The 20,201-nt window shown below is 43.5% G+C and overlaps 1 long non-coding RNA gene across 1 annotated transcript; it reads left to right on the forward strand.

Annotated features, from left to right (window-relative positions):
* The first annotated feature begins 11,818 nt into the window (after positions 1 to 11,818).
* On the forward strand, positions 11,819 to 19,444 carry LOC143975558 (uncharacterized). Its single transcript, XR_013272394.1, has 2 exons — positions 11,819 to 12,285; positions 17,647 to 19,444. It is a non-coding gene; the product is annotated as an uncharacterized LOC143975558 (long non-coding RNA).
* Positions 19,445 to 20,201: the final 757 nt, after the last annotated feature.

Raw genomic sequence — 20,201 nt, forward strand, 5'->3', positions numbered from 1 at the left:
CGCTCATTGGAATCCTCCCCCCCTCCGGCGCCACAATTGGCACCTTTCAGGGGGGAGGGGGGTGCAGATACCTGTACAGTACAGGTATCTGCACCCACTTCCGGCATAGATATCTGCAGAAGGTACGCCCCTTTCCGCAGAATCTACGCCCCTTTCCGAAAGTCCCCCGCTGTCTGCTGGGAAACACACGGATCCCAGAGACAGCGGGGACCATCCTTATTGCGCAGCGCGACTCGAGCATGCGCAGTAGGGAACCGGGAAATGAAGCCGCAAGGCTCCACTTCCTGATTCCCATACCCAAGATGGCGGCGGCAGCACCCGAGAGACGATCGAGAGATCGGCTTCGGGTGCCGACATCGCGGGTGCGCTGGGCGGGTAAGTGTCATTATTTTAAAAGTCAGCAGCTGCAGTATTTGTAGCTGCTGTCTTTAAAAAAAAAAAAAAAAACTGCGGACTCCCGCTTTAAAGGCTTTATTAGATATATGTGAGGTCAACCTTAATATGGAATATGACATATGCAATTTCCTTAACAGCAAGCAAGAGGGCACACCTAGCTAAGAAAGTCCCTCCTCCACATAAAAAAAAACTCCCATTTAGACTTCCAGGATGCATGACATCATTGTGGCCTAGGCCAGAAACCAGGAACCAGAAACCAACTGAAGAAATGTAAAACAAAAGGTTAAAACAAATAAATATAATATACCTTCCTAGAAATTTACTAATGCTAGCAGCATAAGGATAACAAATAGTTCATGTTAAGAGAGTTTAGTTTCAATTTAAAGAATTAGAAGAAGGAAGAGAAAAATGTAAGTGTATGCCCATGAAGACTCCTGGCATATATGACATCATTTTGGCTTAGGCCAGAAACCAGGAAGCAACTGAAGAAGTATAAAAAATAAAATAAAAGCGTTAAAACCATTAGTCGACCAACTCACGCAGATATACTGCAGCAGATTAGCTCTCCTGTGCAAATCAACGTACCCGTACATCAGTCTGTGCAAGGAGGATATCGGGCACACGAGTTCTGCGTGCCCACGGGTCCCACTGACTCAATGTCCACCAGTGACCCGGTTAGGAGAGGCAGAACAGAGAACTGCCTATGTAAACAAGGCAATTCCCCATTCTGCCAGGTGACATGACAGAGATCTACTGTTCCCAGTAATCGGGAAACGTGATCTCTGTCATGTTCCAGTGAGCCCATCCCCCTACAATTAGAACACACCCAGAGAACACACTTAACCCCTTGGTCACCCCCTAGTATTAACCCTTCCCCTGCCAGTGTAATTTTTACATTGATCAGTGCATTTTTATAGCACTGATCAATGTAATAATGTCACTGGTCAAAGTGTCATTTGGGGTCAGATTTGTCCGCCGCAATGTCGCAGTCCAGCTAAAAATCGCAGATCCACGCCATTACCAGTAAAAAATATTTAAAAAAAAAAGTCCCTAAAACTATCCCATAGTTTGTAGATGTGATAACGTTTGCGCAAACCAATCAATATACTCCTATTGCAATTTTGTATACCAATAATATTTTTTATTAGATATGTATTACAGCAGAAAGTAAAAAAAAAAATATTTTTTTTAACTGTTGATCTTTTTTTGTTTGTAGCACAAAAAATAAAAAATGCAGGGGTGATCAAATAGCACCAAAATTTGTGGGTAAAAAGGATGTCAATTTGGTTTGGGTACAGCGTTGCAAGACCGCTCAATTGTCAGATAAATCGGCGCAGTGCCAAATCGCAAAAAATGACCTGGTTATTAAGGGGGCAACTCCTAAAAAAAGAGAGGCCTGGAGTCAGCCCAAAAGACATAACGGAGGTCCGGGCATGACAGGGGTTAACGGTGTCAGGAACCAAGGAGGAGAAGGAGGAGTGCGGTGGGGGGATGGAGAGGGGGACGGAGAGGGGAGGTAGCCTTGGAAGGGGAAGTGACATGGCACGAACAGGAGAGAGCGGAGCAACCTACATGTTGTGGTATTTTTCCTGTTAGTGCACTTGGTGGATTGCAAGGTTCTTTTAGGTCATGTGGGCACTTAAAAGGTATGGTGTAGGGACCTGTCTGAGGTATGGCCCCCATCACCTTCAGAACCAAGAATTTAACAACTTCAGGTTGGAATCTGTAGTGTAGGCCTATACGGGGGCCCACTACGGTGAGCTTACCATTAAATGAGCAGAATAAGTGGTCCCCCTCTCTGCCTTAATTATCTAATGGTCTTGTCTACATAGAATGCATTGCAGGTACAGACCATTAGGTAAGCAACTCCCCTCGTGCCACAATTGGCATGTTGGGGGGTGGGGGGATGTCCCCATTGGGAAGAATAAAGGTTTTACCTTCCTGAATCCAAGGACAGCGTGGACAATGACCACACCAGAAAGTACCCTGGGGACCCCCCATCACCCGGGGACATACCCGATAGTGGCTGCTGGTAAACCTGTCCCTAAGTGTGGTTGCTCTACGAAACACTAGTTCCAGATTGGGCCTTACATATTTGCCCAAAACATGGTGATCTGTTAAGAGATGCCAGTGTTCTGACAACAATGTACGTAATTGATTGTGGTGGGTGTAAAATTTAGTGACTATTTTCACTGTTTGGGATGGTTCTATATGAGGGGAGCCATATAAGAATGAGGATCTGGTCCGTGCAAGTACCCTATTGTAGGCCTTTCTAAGATTAGTATGAGTATAGCCCTGTGCTAATAGACACTCACGTAGAGCATCCGTTTGGATGTAGAAGTCCCTGTCCTCTGTGCAATTGCGACACAGACTCAGATACTGGGCATACGGGATCCTGCATATCAGAGGACGGGCTAGGAACTGGAGCCATAGAGCAACGTATTGCCCGCCGTGGGTTTCCAATATAACTTTTCTTGTAGTGGGGCAGCATTTTGAAGTAGCCCCTGATACACCCTTTTCCACAATCCTAATACAAAGGATGATGGTACCTGCCCCTATTCCATTGAATTACTTAGATTGAGGCAATACCATATATTCCGATATGGGGATATGGTCAGGATCATTGGTGTTCTCAATGCTGAAAAATACAGGCAGATATGTATCTGTAGCACCCTCACTGTTACTAGTGTAGGTACATTTAGTTTGGTTCCACTGTAGGCAGAGGAGAAATGGGTAATTGTGTTTAAGAGACTGCAGATTTTCAGAGAATAGTGGGTGGAAGGACAGTGATTGCAGCCTGAATATTTAATGAGTTCCCCTCAATCCCTGGGAAGGTGGGCTCAGGTGGGGAGACAACACAACCCATAAATACTAGCCTGGCAATCTAGGAGCAGAGTTCAGGGTCCAGCCATCTGGAGGAGGCCCCTGTGCTGGGGGCTCTGCCCCTGGAGTAGAATAAAGAGAGAGAAATAGAGCGAGAATTGGAAAAGCTTAAAGTCGTCACTCAACACAGTCTCAACTAGGCTTAGCTGCAGACTCCAAGCCAAGTCAGGAAGAGCCTGCCCAGTAGAGAGGCCAGTGCAGCAGCTTTCTAGATTTAAGAAACTACTTAAAGGGACTGAGTAAGTACAAACCAGCATAACACCCGATTCAACAAAGAGGAAAGTGTAGTGCAATACTGCACGTCTGGGACCTTAGGAGACAGCTTGAGTAAAGTGCAAGACAGCCAGAATATATCTTTACTTTGGGCCTAATACAGCCAAGTGCTGTGCAATACAATCAAGTGCTGTCTCTTGAACATTGATGTGTTTTTCAGAACCTTTATCATTTTGTTCAGATCCAGCATCACCCCCACTAGTATGCAGCATAGTTTAGTTGGATTTCAGCAGCCATTGACCTTAGTAGTTCCTCAACCGTTTGTTTGGAGTTTGCAAATTTCTTCAGTTCTGGGCATTCCATTGTACCAGAGTTCAACGTTCCCTAAATAAACAACCTAAACTAAAACTCCTAGACAGTTTTCTTGAGCCAATTGGAGTGTGGAAAATTCTTGTGGCCTGGCTGTGGGTGCTGTGTGGGGCAATAGGCCCAAAATCCAGTAGGTAGCACTACATATCTACCATGCAATTCCAACAGGGAGGTATCTGATAAGTCCCAAATGCATTTAGCAAGACAATGGGCGTTCTTTGCACTGCAAGTGTACTTGAAAGTGCAGTCGCTCTAAATCTAAGGGGTAGATCTGAAATGAGTGGAAGCTCTGCTGATTTTATCCTCCAATCATGTGCAAGCTAAAATGCTGTTTTTTATTTTACTTGCATGTCCCCCTCGGATCTACAGCGACTTTACTTCCAAGTGCACTTGCAGTGCAAAGTGGATTTTCCTTTAGTAAATAAACCCCAATGAGTCCAAACATACAGCCAAAGTTATTAACCCTTTCCCGCCGAGCGTATGCAGATGTGCGTACTCGGCTTCCGGGGGGTATACCGGGATGATGCCGGCACCTGCTAAAAGCCGCTCGGCTGTTATGCCGGAGGAGCGGGAGGGGACGTCCCCCCCTCCCGCCGCTGTTACCAGTGCTCCCGCTCAATCGGGAGCACCGATTCCTGCTGCGATGCCTCCGGCCGCTGGGGAGGAACTGGAACGAAGCCGTAATCGGCTTTGTTCCAGTCTCCTCATAGTGAACACGGAAGCGACGTCATGACGTCACTTCCCCTTTACTCGGCTGCCAATGGCGCCGGTTTAAAAAAAATATCCGGTATTCAGAATCGCCGTTTTCGGCGATCTGAATACATTGAAGTGTAAAGGAGAGGTGGGAGGTCTTTTAGACCCCCGATCCCTCCATAAAGAGTACCTGTCACCGCCTATTACTGTCACAAGGGATGTTTACATTCCTTGTGACAGCAATAAAAGTGATCAAATTTTTTTATTTTTATTTTAAACAATTTAGTCATTTTTAAATAAATAAAATAAATAAAAAAATAAAAAAACATTTTTTAAAGCGCCCGCCGTCCCCGCGAGCTCGTAAAGCAAAGAAAACGCATACGGAAGTCGCGCCCGCGTATGTAAACGGTGTTCAAATCACACATGTGAGGTATCGCCGCGATCGGCAGAGCGAGAGCAATAATTCTAGCACTAGACCTCCTCTGTAACGCTAACCTGGTAACCGTAAAAAATGTTTAAAGCGTCGCCTATTGAGATTTTTAGGTACCGTACTTTGTCGTCAATCCACAAGTGCGTGCAATTATAAAGTGTGACATGTTTGGTATCTATTTACTCGGCATAACATTATCTTTCACATTATGCAAAAAAATGGGATAATTTTACTGTTTTTTTTTTTTTTTTAATTCATGAAAGTGTCCCTTTTCCCAAAAAGTTGCATTTAAAACACCGCTGCGCAAATACCGTGTGACATAAAATATTGCAACAATCGCCGTTTTATTCTCTAGAGTCTCTGTTAAAAAAATATATATAATGTTTGGGGGTTCCAAGTAATTTTCTAGTAGAAAATATGGATTTTAACTTGTAAACACCAAATTCCAAAAATAGGCTTAGTCATGAAAGGGTTAAAGAACCATTTTCAGGGGAAAGAAGAACAAGAAGTCCTAGAAGAGATTTGAATAACCCCCACAGAGCCCTGATCTCATCATCTTTGAGTGGAATTACATAAAAAGACAAAATCATTTTTTTGGAAAAAAATACATTAAAATGAATAAAAAAAAAAAAAAACACAATATATACCCCAATTTTTAGTATAATGTGAAAGATAATGTTATGCCGAGTAAATAGATACCTAACATGTCACACTTTAAAATTGCACACGTTCAGGGAATGGCAACAAGCTAAAGTACTTAAAAATCTCCAAAGGACGACCCTTTAAATGCCTTCACAGGTTACATGTTTAGAGTTACAGTGGAGGTCTAATGCTAGAATTATTGCTCTCGCTCTAATGTTTGTGGCGATACCTCATATGTGTGGTGCGTACATCGTTTACATATGCGTACGTGACTTATGTAGGGCCGAAACAACGAATCGATTAATCGCCAACTAATTGATTATGAAAATAGTTGTTGATTAATTGGTCAGCCGATTAGATGGCCTGCATACAGAATGCATTATTTATTTACATATCAGGAAATACAGTGCAGCACACAAAAAGCTCAGTACACCATCCATACATGTCAGTAAGTGCCTGAGAACTTGTGAATGTGAAAGGAGCAATGCCTCATGGGACATGTAGTCCTGGGCAGGAAGTGAGTGGTTCTAAAGGCAGAAGTTTTTTCTTACCTTGCTATAGGGGCACTCTATATTATACTTTGCAGCTTGCTATTGGGACAATCTGAAGGCAGGAGGATTCAGAAGCTTAGGTGAGGGACCCCAGAAGAGGAGAATCAAGGCTGCTCTGTGCAAAACCATTACACAGAGAAGTTAAAGCGGAGTTCCACCCACAAATGAAACTTCCGCTTTAAGTGTTGGTGATCCCCTGACATGCCACATCTGGCATGTCTTTTTTTTGAGGGGGGGGAGCGGGTATCCTGTTCTTACAGGCTCCCACTTCCTCCCTTGGCGCTGTGACGCCTGAAGGAAGTTCAGCTATCGCCCCTCCCTCCCTGCAATCTTTTGGGACATGTCACAGGCCCCAGAAGATTGCCCGGCCATTCACAGTGCGCAGCACAGCTCTCACATGTGTAATGTGCACCCGGCTATGAAGGTACAGCCGGGGCACCCACAGTTAGGATGCGCCGCGGAGAGGAGTGGGAGAGGAGCGGGGCTTCGTATGCCCCCATTGCTGGACCCTGGGATAGGTAAGTGTCTGATTATTAAAAGTCAGCAGCTACACTTTTTGAGTATGACAAATTTGTTGTTTGAAGAAAAAAATCAATTTAAAGACTGTGTGCAGGGAAGATCAGCATCTGAACCCAGAGAAGGTGGAGGCTGATAGACTGGAGGTAATATAAGGCAATACAATTACATATTTATATATATGCTATAAGTAATATATATTGTTAAGCCCCGTACACACGAGAGGACTTATGTCCGACAGACTTCCGAAGGAGTTCCGTCGGAGTTCTGCCGGAGTTCCGACAGAGTTCTGACGGACTTTTCGGCTGAGCGGACTTGGCCACACACAATCACACTAAACTCCGACGGATTCGAACGTGATGACGTACGACTGGATTCGAATAAGGAAGTTCATAGCCAGTAGCCAATAGCTGCCCTAGCGTCGGTTTTAGTCCGTCGGAATAGCATACACACGAGCAAATTTTTCGAAGGGACCGGGTCCGGCGGAGTTCCTTCGGAAAAATTTGAAGCATGTTCCATATTCTAAAGTCCTTCGGACTTTGGCGAGTCAAAAGTCCGTTGCAGCCCACACACGATCGAATAGTCTGACAGAATCAGTCCGTCGGACTTTGGATGTTGAAAAGTCCGCTCGTGTGTACGGGGCTTTACTTTCACTGTTTTGCAGTATAAATTAACGTCTTTTTTGATCTTTTGGGACTCTTTGTCTTGATTATCTGCTCTTTTTGTACTATAAAGAGCTCACTTTCGTTTTTTAACCCCATTATGACCTGTAATACAGAAAAAAGCATGCTGCTGCTACTAGGCCTTCTTCACTCCTATGCCTTTTTTGTGCTTTTTGCAGAAACGCTTTACAGTTTATTTAATGTTTTTCGATTGTTTTTTATGCTTTTTTCAGCCGATGTGTATTTGGAAAGGGTCAAGGACTTTATTCAATTCATGCTTTTTTTTTTTTTTTGCTTTTTTACTTCAATAGACTTCATTGGTTGCAGAAAAGCATGTAGTGCGTTTTTTGCCACGATTTGCATTTTTAATCTTCCCAAGAAAAAGCATAAAAAAATGCAAATCACATGTGGCATTTCGCATGTGCAAATGCAAACAGCAAAAAGCACAGCAGAAACGGATCAAAAGCATTGGTATGAACTTAACCTTATGCTGGCCATACACGTATCAATTTTTGGATGAGAATATTCATACGAAAAATCTTTGTACATTTTCTGAATGAAAGAATGTCGTTTGAAAAATTTTCACTTTTAACATTCAGTTTTAAAATAAATGTAATTTCTCAACGAAAATTCCTGTGAGCAAGACGTTTTCTATTCTGCTCCCATGGGCGTCCGCAGGTAAGGGCAAGGGGGGTCAAGTGCCCCCCCCCCCTGGAATCAGGGATGAGATCTTTAATTCAACACAGTTCCATCCCTATCGGGGTGCGGGCAGCCCACACCCATGTGCAACCCGCCAGTGGGGTGACACCATCAAGGTTCTGCCAAGCCCCCCATCAGTGTAGAGTGACTGCGGGCTCTTTTGCGTGCTCAGTCCAGCAGAGAACTCGGCAGCGGTGCTATCAGGTTTACCCCCGGTCACCCCCTCCTTTCTCCTGTCAGGGAGAAGAGACGACGGCTCTCACCAGGTTCCTCGCCCAGCTTCCTGCCCGCTCTGTTCCTTCCCTATTGGCCATAACTGTTCCTGCCCGCTCTGTTCCTTCCCTATTGGCCATAACTGAGGGCCAATCAAAAGAGACTAGGAGAGGAGAGAATCATAGGACATGTAGTCCCAAAGATTGGTGGCCCCATTTTCCACAGGGAGGAGGATACAGCTTGATCGAGAGATTGAGAGACTGTAGCCTGGGAAAAAAGCTGAGGGACAGGGTGCTACAGGAAAAAGAACAAGGATTGTGCTGGGCAGAAGCCAGAGAGAGAGCCACGCTGCTCAGCGCCACCAGAGAGAGAACTACACTGCCCCATGCCACCAGAGAGAGCCATGCTGTCCAGCACCACCAGAGAGAAAGACTGAGTCACTGCCAGGGTACATACATGCTACACTACTGACTAGAGTCGCCCCCGTGGCGCGTGAGCAATCTTCCAGCCGGAGGGATCACTGGTGTTGTTTCGCTGGGTCTGGTAAGAGGGCCTGTTGGCCATTCTCCATTACCTATCCTAGGGATTGAAGTCTGCAGTCTCTGACCATGATAATCTGATAATGACATTGTCGAAAAGGGGCGGCGCATGGGTGACCCTAAAATTATGCCCCCCCTTGAAAAAAGTTCTGTGGACGCCCATGTCTGCTCCTTCAAATTTTCCCGTTATTGTGGTGGGAAATGAACGCCAATTTGACCCCTCTAAAGATTAGAAAATTGAACAAATGTTTTTTTTTGACAGAAGACATTGTTTTTTGTATGGCTAGCAAAAGTGACAGCAGGCGTAGGGAGCTTTTTTCAAGCCACCTGTCTATGACAATATAGTAGTATCAGTTCTGTCTGAAAAGCACCATAACAGTTTTAATAATTATTTTTTCTTTAAATGAAAAATTGATCTCTGAGTCTGATCATATTTACCATATTCAACCTCTAATGCCATGCACACACAATCGGAATTCTCATGGGAAAAAATTGAGAATTCCTCTCAAACTTGGCTTGCATACACACGGTCACACAAAAGTTCGCTGAACTTTCGACCATCAAGAACGCGGTGGCGTACAACACTACAATGAGCCAAGAAAATTACAGTAAGTTCAATGCTTCCAAGCATGCGTCGAATTGTTTCTGAGCATGCGTAGGAATTTTGTGCGTCGGAATTGCTACAGACGATCAGAATTTCCAATCAAAACTTTTTCTGTCGGAAAAATTGAGAACATGCTCTCAAACTTTTGCTGGCGGAAATTCGGCCAGCAAAATTCCAATGGAGCATACACACGGTCACATTTTCCGACTAAAAGCTCTCATTGGTCTTTTGCTGGTCGAATTTCCGATCGTGTGTACGCGGCGTTATAGTATATACAGTATATCTATTCTGTCTGTTATTCTCATAGTGGATTAGAGATTTTGCTCCCTTACCATTTGGCTGGATATTTAGCCTAACAAGTGATAGGGGCTGTTCCTCTCGAGCCAAATACACCAAGTATATTCCAATATACACACGGTAGCTTAATGATCATGCAAATGTAAAGGGTAGAGGAAGAATGCTCATTGCGCAAACATCTTTATGCCAATATGTATTAAAACAAAGTAAAATAAACTCACATTTGATAGATAATAAGCAAACATTGCAGAGCATACAGTGCTTCTAACCATAAAAATGGCCGCCGTCTCGCCGTCCTTCCGTGTCATTCGTTACACATCACTGACATCACCCAACGTTTCGTCATCAACATGCGTCTTCAGGGGCGTGATGATTATACCAAATAATAATATAATAATAATAAAAATTATTTAATAATGTAATCAAATCAAAAACACTGAAATTTGCTCAGTTGCCGAATTGTCTCTCTCATTACTTTCAGTGTTTGATGACGGATATCCTCACAAATCACTATCGCTCAATTCTGCGAGTGATTCTAATTTATTATCGCTGTTTTCTAGCTGGTCTACATCCACTTTTGATGTAAAGGGACAGTTTTGGTTGCTATGGACAATCTCCAGTTTCCAGGCAGAAAGAACAGTATTTATAATATAAAACTACATGTAGGGCAGACCACTGGGGACAAAAGGGATGTGAAAAAATGTCATACAGCAATGTAATCTGTATTATTTTGTGTGTTTCACTTTTTAAATTTGGCGCTGTTCTCCGTCCCGTACGTCGCAATGCTCGCAGGGAACGGAGCCCGGCTCCGTGATAGATCGAGCGGAGGACGAGCCGCTCACACTGCGGGGAGACATGGCAGGATCCAGGGGACAAGGTAAGTAAGCTCTTCCTGGATCCTGTGATGTGATCCAGAGTCTGGTTACCGCTTTTGGTTCTGAAATTCCACCCCGAGCCAGACTCGGGAATACCGCCAGGGAGGTTAATAGAACTAATCACAGCATGAAGATAGGCAGCTTCACCGATTTTTGGAATACAGTGGAAAAACACAAGGGGGTGCCTGGAAATGCAGTATTAAAACAATTTCAAAGTGGAGTTCCACCCAAAAGTGAAAACTCTGCTTATCTGCTTCCTCCCCCCCCCCCCCCTCCGGTGCCACATTTTCCACCTTTTGGGGAAGAGGGGAGAGCGGGTACATGTTTTTGACAGGTACCCATCCCCACTTACAGGGGATCTCACCACAACAAGATTACTGGAAAGTTTGCCCCCCCCCCTCCTCCTTCCCCCGACACCGGGCTATTTCAAAAGTGCAATGCGCTTTGGGCATGCGCAGTAGGGAACCAGCAGAGAAGCCGCAAGGTTTCCTTTACAGGCAATGGTGGTGGCAGCCAACATCGCTGGATTCCAGGACAGATAAGTGTCCTAATATTAGAGAGGAAGTAAACCCTGATGAGTTTACTTCCTCTTTGATTCCCTACAAAGGTAAAGCATAATGGACTACTATGCATCCCATAGTAGTCCATTATGTGTCACTTACCTGACACAGGAGCCAGCGATGTCACTGCTGTCCCCTGTAGTCCGGAGCGTCCATCTTCTTCCGGGTATCGCTGCTCTGCCGTTGTCATTCGGCGAAGCCGTCACTCCCGCGCATGCGCACGGGAGCCACCACTTGCGGCATATTGCCGTTGACCATGGCGCGCTCAGTGCGCCTGCGCGCCACTGTCTACGCCACCTGTCTACACCACCTGTCTTTCGGCAAATATCTCCTAAACCATGTAGGTTTAGGAGATATTTCTTGGACCTACAGGTAAGCCTTAATCTAGGCTTACCTGTAGGTCAAAGTTGGTTGTAAGGGTTTACAACCACTTTAAAAGTCAACAGCTATAGCATGTGTAGCTGCTGAATTGTATTTTTCGCTGGGGGGCGGGGGGGTGTGAAACGCCTCTTTAATATAGAAGCCAAATGTACACTCACATAATGCCGTGTTTAGAGCGCTTGTCAATATGGTTACATCTGTAAGAGGGATCGGCACCCCTCATAAGGGGTCGGTTGAAAAAGTTGAAAAACTTTCAACTGCTTGTTGAGAATGAAGGGATATTTAGCTTAACCGCTTTCATTATTTAAGAAATTTGGTTTCCATTTTGTGTCTTTCTCTAACATCCACCTCACAAAATGAATGCTCAAGTTTTGCTAGTCTAGTTTCGTTTCCCATGTTACTGTTATCTTCTTTCAGTTGTTTCGTTTCTTGGAAAGCACATGATTTTGAGGAATTGCTAGTTTCACTTTTATTGTAGGCTGTACTTGTATATGATTGGATAATCTGTATGACACGTTCAAAGGGCGGTACTTTCTGAAAGCCCCCTTTAAATATTCACACCAAAAAATAAAGATTAGATTTGCTCGGAGAGACTTTGTTGTTTTGTGTCATTGTCTCAATGGGCTAATCTCCCAGGCCTGTGTGGGGATTGAACGTCACACTTTGACAGACATGAAGGGGTTAAGAAATCACCTTTAGACAATCTACATTTCCTTCAGTTTGGGGGCTCGTCCGGGGTCGATTATAATATATGTCTATATGGTGAGTTGAATTGATATATGTATCTCTCACCGTGACATTATTCAGAAATCGTTCTCTGAACCTGTGATTTATGTAGAAGTTGTTTTCAGACCTCGTTGATAAGTTTAACTGCTCTGAGAAGCAGTAAAAAAAAGCTGTTCTGAGTTAACAGTGATAAAGCCTTGGGTGGGCTTTAATGGACTCTGAGAAGTTCATTTAATAAGACTGCTTTAAGAAGCAGCACCTGTTCCCGTGTGAACAGGTAGAGAAGCCTTGGGTGGGCTTTAATGGACTCCGAGAAGTTCATTTAATAAGACTGCTTTAAGAAGCAGCACTTGTTCCCGTGTGAACAAGGAGAAAGCTCTGGGGGGGCTTTCACGGACTCTGAGAAGTTCGTAGGAAAATGATTTATACAGTACTGTAATTATAAGAAAAAAGTCTGCTAAAGTGTGACGGACAAAACCCTTCTCTTTGCTTATCTTCCTATCGCCTGTAGAAGTTTATAAGATGATCTGTTAACTGTTTGTGTGGAATTTGTCAGCGTTGTAAGGTAAGACAACGCTTTCCACTGCACTGTGTTATAAGGATACGTAAATAAAAGGCGACAGACGCGTCTTGCCGTGAACTCCCGGCTCCTTTTTGTGATTGATGGAAGTTCCCCAACCGAAACGTAGAGCGATGCTACAGTATCCGGTGATGTATTTATGTTTTCTCTTAATGATTTACATATGAATGCTTTGACTCCAATGTATGAGATAGTGAGCATAGTAGCAGTGTTTATAACACTCTCTTAAGGTAATACATAAATTGGCATAGACGGTAGTATACTCTGAGGCTAACTTTTGATCAAAACATGCTATTTGAATAATTCTTTTTGCTACTGACATCTCTTGCACAGGGGAAGTCAGGTGCAAAATTTGGACATTTGGCTTTTTGCCAACAGGGTTCAAGTGCTAATATCTCACTGACCGTAATAGATAGTGAGGAATTGTTTGCGGCATTGGTACTACAGCAATTGAAAGTACTGTTTGAACCTGTTGGCACTCTGCCAAAAAAAAAAAAAAATTTGAAATATAAATAAAAATTGTTTGGTTATAAAAATAAGAAAAGTAATAATGCACAAAGCTTGCTTGTGATCAGGGGAACCTCCGGCCATAAGGAGTGCTTGTTGGAATTTTGCCAAAAAAATAAATAAATAAAAAATAAATAAAAAGTCAAAGAAATAAAAGTCAGAATGTTTAGAAAGAAAAATAAGGATGAAAATAAACATGCTGTGGAGATCCCCGGCTGGACCGAGGCTCCCTATAGCATCCTAGCCACAACATTGTCCACAATGGGTTTAACAGAGACATGAGATGGTGGATTTAAGGGTTAAATCAATGTTTTCTATGCATGTACCATGCACCCCCCTCCTCCCCCTTACATTCCACAACCAGATAAGAGTTTCATGAAAGACTTCATTACATGAGGACACACAGTAAATATCAGAGTGGGCTACAAGCACAATAACTGATTTCTGACAGCGAAGGATGCTGCAGGATGTTTTGACATCCTTAACCACTACAATAAAGGGCACTTTCGCCCCCTTCCTTCCCAGCCCAATTTTCAGCTTTCAGCGCTCTAGCGCTTTCAGTGAAAATTGCGCGGTCATACTACACTGTACCCAAATGAAATTGTTATCATCTTGTTCGCACAAATAGAGCTTTATTTTGGTGTTATTTATTCACGACTCCGTTTTTTATTTTTTGCGATATAAGCGCAAAAATAGCGGAAATTTGGAAAAAAAACAATATTTTCTTTTTTCTATTTGAAAAGAAATCCAATAAAATCAAATTTTGTCATAAATTTAAGCCAAAATGTATTCTGCTACATGTTTTTGGTAAAAAAAATTCCGTTAAGTGTATAATAATTGGTTTGTGTGATCACGGACATATGTACGCAAATGATCATGTACATATGTGTGCAGGTGATCACGTACATATGTGTGCAGATAATCATTGGGACATGTGATTTTAGTGGGACATATGTGGGGGACATGTTTTTATTATTAGGGACATGTGTTTTTATTATTTGGGGACATGTATGTTTTGGGGACATGTGTGTTTTGGGGACATATGTGGGGACTGTGTTTGTACTGTGTGGTGTGTTGTGTGTTTACACTACACTGATGATCAGTGAGTAAAAAGCTGTAAAAAGCAGCCCATACTCACTGATCATCAGCCGGCTGCAGCGTTCTGCTCTCCTCTCCTCAGCGGTGACTTCCGTGTGAGGAGAGGAGAGCCGATTGCCTAGCAACCGGCTGTTTGTTTACATCACATGACGGCCGTGATTGGACACGGCCGTCATGTGATCAGGAGGGCCAATCACAGAGCCCTCCTGCCGATCTGAGATGTGCCGTGTCCGGGTGACACGAGCACATCGGGATCGCGCCGCTGCGCGGGCGCGCGCTCGCACGATCCCGCTACTCCTGAATGACGTTCCTGAACGTCCTATCAGGAGTAGACGGCTCCCACCCGGCCGTATATATGCATTGGCCGGGTGGGAAGTGGTTAAACAAACTAGTGCAGACACATTATCAAAATGATTTCTCAGGAAATAAAAGGGGTAACTTTTATAAAAGGGAGGGGGCAAGGACAAAGAGGGGGTTACACACAGAGACAACCAAGAGGGAAATTGTCTCGCCCTACATTAACATTAACCCAGTAAGATGGCAAATGGTGACTATAGGTTTGTACAAGACCTAAGGGCCATCAATAGCCTAATGGTACCGATTGCCCCAATAGTGCCTGATGTGTCATCAATAATGCCATACCACAGGATGCAGAGTATTTTACTGTGATTAATTTATTGAATGCTTTTTTTATTTCCGTCCCTGTGGATGAGGAGACACAGCCAATCTTTGCTTTCTAACTAACATGGTGTAGAATGCCCCAGGGCTATGTAGACTCCTCTGCAGTCTATTCCATTGTCCTCCAAACTACTCTCAGAGCTTGGATACCAGGACACTGTTCATCCCTGCTGCAGTATGTGGCTCCTCATCTGCAGTTCTACTCGGTGGCCGCCCTGGAGGATGGGAGGGATCTTTTGAAATGTTTTTTTGAAAGTGGTCACAAAGTGTCAAAGAAATTATTGCAATGGTGTCAGGAAATGGTTGCATATCTTGGTTGTGTACTCTCAAAAGGAGAAAGGAAAGTCAATCACAAAAGAGCTATGGTTCTTGTGGGTCTGCCCCGCCCACTTACTAAGAAAGACATGCTTACCTTTCTTGGTATGATTGGTTACTGCCGCCAATGAATACCTGACTGTTCCTACTATGACAATCTCCTGAGACAAGCCATAGGTTCAGACATGCCAGACTGTATAAAATGGTCAGATGAAATGTGCAATGCTTTTGTGTATTTGAAAAATGCTATGGTAATGGCTCCAGGGCTCGGCCTCCCTAATTATGGAAAAATGTTTTATTTGTTTGCAAGGGAAAATTGTAAGACTTTGTCAGGTGTCCTCGCTCAGGAGCATGGAGGCAAGTTGCGCCGTATTTTTTTTTTTCCTCAAAGATGGTTCTGATGCAGGTTCAGGGCATGCCTGTGTGTCTCGGAGCTCTCGTGTCCTGTGCGATGATGGTTCAGATGACCACTTCTTTCACTCTCTCTGGGGCACGACACGACACTTCACACCACCAACAATGCATCAATCCTATTGAAAAATGTACATACACAGCACGTCTGCTCAGAGGTTGAGTGGCTATGAGGTGATCGTGCTGTCTAATCCAAAATTGCACATCAAATATGCTTCTCCCACTGCAGGACTAGCACCAATCTTAAATGCCCTTTAGAATTAAAAGGAGAGCAGGATGAGGTTGTGCCACAACATGATTGCATAAACCTCATTCACCAAGACACATCACCCAGGTCTGATTTATCTTTCACAGCACTGCAGAGCACACACAGGCCAACAAACAGATAGCCAAGGGCAATGCTCTGGCTGGTTTAGCTGCTAAACAAGCTGATATTTCACAAAATGCACAGATCTAAATGCCCATGCTAGCCCCAGAATTGCCCTTCTTTGATCAGGTTCTTTCAGATTTGCAGGGATGTGCAGTAGAAGCTGATCTCAGGGATTGGGACAAAATAAGTGTGCAGAAAGATCCAAAGACTGGACTTCTCTGCAAAGAGGGGAAGCCATGTATACCAGTAGCTAGTGCATCACTTTTTATTTCTCAGTACCATGGAATAGGTCACAGAGGCTGGAAGGCCACTTGTGAACTATTGGAGAAATATTTTTATTTTTCAGAACTTTCCTGGAGGGTTAAAGATTATGTATCAAGATGCATCACATGTATCAGGAGCAACCCACACAAGGCCAAACACTCCTTTTACACATTTTCAGACTGACTTCACACACATGCCCAAACTAGGCAAAAGACAGAAATATCTTTTGGTAATTGTGAACATTTTCTTAAGATGAGTTGAACTTTTTGTAACCACAAAAGAAGATGCACAAACAGTAGTGAGGATCCTCATTCAGGAAATCATTCCTTGATGGGGATGCCCACTTCAAATAAACTCAGACAATGGACCTGCATTTGTATCAAGGGTCTGCCAGGACTTGGTAAAAACTCTCAAGATAGAATGGTAGTTTCACATTCCCTACCACCCTCAAAGCTCAGGGATAATAGAAAGAACGAACAGAACAATTAAAAAGACAAAATAAGAAAGGCCACAGGAGGAATCTTTGCCAACTGGAAGAAGGTCCTCTCAGCAGTCCTGGCAGAAATAAGAATGACCCCTTCCAAGACAACAGGGTTTTCACCTTTTGAAGTCTTGATGGGTCTACCTTTCCCCACCCCATAGGCCAGAGCACCTTTAATGATGGAAAAGGTAGATTTAGACTTAGGCCTCTTTCACACGGGGCGGATCAGTAATGATCCGCCCCGTGATGATCCGCTTGCTCAGCGGGGATCGCTCTGTTGTCCCCGCTGAGCCGGCTGCGGACAGGGCGGTCCCCGCACACTGTGCGGGGACCGCCCTGTCAGCTCTCCGCTCTCCTCTATGGGGATCGGACGAGCATGGACCGTGTGTCCGTGTTCATCCGATCCGCTCTGCAGACGGAAAGAAAAATAGGATTTTCCTCCGTCTGCAGAATCGGACATTTGCGGAGGCGGACAATAGCGGGTGTCTGCGGATGCTCATCCGCAGACACCCGCTATCCCATAGGGATGAATGGATGTCCGTATTTCATCCGCAAACGGATGGATGAAATACGGACATACCATCAGCATGTGTGAAAGGGGCCTTAATACAGGAAGAATATGTAAGGAAATTGGTTGAAACATTGGATACAGTTGAGAGAAATGTTGCTCGCACCTCTCCTTTTTCTTCACAGGAAGCTACTCACCTCTTTAAGGTGGGAGACACCGTGGTGGTCCAATAGCTGAACAGAAGTAAGAAGCAAGAGTATCCCTATGGACCTCCTACCACAGTGGTTGCAGTGACCAGAACAGCCATCCCAGTGGAAAATTGCCAGTCCTGGATCCATGCCAACAGAGTGAAAAAGGTTGCCCAAAGCCCCAAGAGCTGGAAGGAGATCTTGGATACAGGAGACCCTCAAGCCGAAGTCCAAGCAGAGGAAGGAGGAGTTCCTGGGAAAGCAGGTCCGGCCAGAGAAGATGACCTCGCTTATTTCACCACAGACTTCTGGCAAGGCATTTTGCCTCCTGATCCTGATCTCTCTGGCAGTGTTCCTACCCACCTGAAGATTTGGGTGCAATTAAAAGTATCTGTGGGAACACACACACACACACACACACACACACACACACACACACACACACACACACACACACACACACACACACATACATACACACAAGAGAGCATTACAGTGACACAAGCTAGAATCAAGAGAGAGACTGGAGATAGTTTTACTGATAAGATGCTTTTGCTAAAATTTAAGTATGCTTATGCTCGGGAAAAAATCAGGGTATGAAGAATGTAGGATATGTAACAAATTACATCCTAGCACTGCCTGAATTTCCCTTTTGTCTGTACCTTTAAATATTTCCTCCTTTCTCAAGGAGACTCCTCCTCCGGTATTCCTGACTAACATATCCACTCTGTACATAAACAACTTTGTTACCTTTCCAATAGCAGGTAGAAGTCATTCCCCTGATTGGTGTTTTAATTTAGGGAATGAGACACAGACTAACCCTTCTTTCTGCAGCAGGTCAATATTTAACATCAAGACGTGGGAATGCCTGCTCACTGTTTCAAGTATCTGACCCAGGGCTAAACTGAACTTTGCATAACTTTTCTTCTTTCCCTAAAAATGTAGGTGAAATATTGCACCAATAATCGTGACACAGGACAAGTACACTCATGAGATTGTCGCTAAGAGACTTTTTGCACTAGGACAAAGTATTTATGTATGTTGTGGGAAAGTGTGTTATCCCTGGGTGCCCCTTCATGTTAAGGGATGGTGTTACCTTGCATACTTGGTACCTGTCATGGGAGTGGTAGGGGATGATAAAAGGGGACATCCCTTAGAGGTCAGCTCCAGCAGGAAGCTAGGGACATTGCTAAAACATGGAGCCCATTTGTCAATGCAGGATTTGGGCTTGGAGGTATATTTTCATGGTTAAAAGACATTGTCCTTGTTATTGTTATGATATTTATCCTTGCTCTGATTCTTTACCTCTGCTTTAAGTGTTACACTTGCATAGTTGCACGCCTTCAATCTCCCGATAAGGTTCTATCCTACATGACATACATGAAGAGTTATCAGGCAATCAACGCCACAACCCCAAAAGAAGTATTAAGACACAACATAGAATGTAGAGATCATCTTATATGATCTAAGAGGGGATTGAAGGGATATTTAGCTTAACCGCTTTCATTATTTAAGAAATTTGGTTTCCATTTTGTGTCTCTCTCTAACATCCACCTCACAAAATGAATGCTCAAGTTTTGCTAGTCTAGTTTCGTTTCCCATGTTACTGTTATCTTCTTTCAGTTGTTTCGTTTCTTGGAAAGCACATGATTTTGAGGAATTGCTAGTTTCACTTTTATTGTAGGCTGTACTTGTATATGATTGGATAATCTGTATGACACGTTCAAAGGGCGGTACTTTCTGAAAGCCCCCTTTAAATATTCACACCAAAAAATAAAGATTAGATTTGCTCGGAGAGACTTTGTTGTTTTGTGTCATTTTCTCAATGGGCTAATCTCCCAGGCCTGTGTGGGGATTGAACGTCACACTTTGACAGACATGAAGGGGTTAATAAATCACCTTTAGACAATCTACATTTCCTTCAGAGAACATGTAAATATTTGAATGCCCATGGTCAGGACAAAGGAGTACTTTAAAAGTGTGTTTTAATTTGTTGCGACAGATAAAATATTCCTTTCCGATTCCCAAAGCCAATCTGACAATTCCCTGCATCAACATTTAACGGTCCTTCAAGAACCAAGCTTGATCTAGGTGTTCGTGAACCGAACAAACCATGAATAATTGTTTTCCCCATATTGAAGTGGGATTTTTACTTAAAAGAATTGCAGGCTGCTCATTTTTAATTATTTCCGTGCCCTTATATAATACAGTAATTAATCTGATTGAATCATATGATTTCATTTTATATTAAACTATGATTAAATTATTATGCTACTCCAATCAAATTTATAATCTCTTAAAGCGAGGTCCGTGCTTGCTGTCTTGAATTCTAATTTAATTAAACCAACGTTTTTTTATGTTCTTTGTTAACTTACAAAATAAAAAAATTATTATTAAACTTATTTAGCTTTAGCGTTCATCTTTTTTTTGGGGGGGCAAATTAAAATACAACGTAAGTCAATGTGCTACATTTATGAAACCTGAGAGGAAAGATAGTATGGTGAATGTTGCCACCAGATTAGAATATTTTCTTAAGGTGGCCAAACAAGAGA

The sequence above is a fragment of the Lithobates pipiens genome, unplaced genomic scaffold (assembly GCF_037356315.1).
Source record: "Lithobates pipiens isolate NorthernLeopardFrog02 unplaced genomic scaffold, aLitPip1_a1.2 Scaffold_13, whole genome shotgun sequence".
Classification (NCBI taxonomy): Eukaryota; Metazoa; Chordata; class Amphibia; order Anura; family Ranidae; genus Lithobates; species Lithobates pipiens.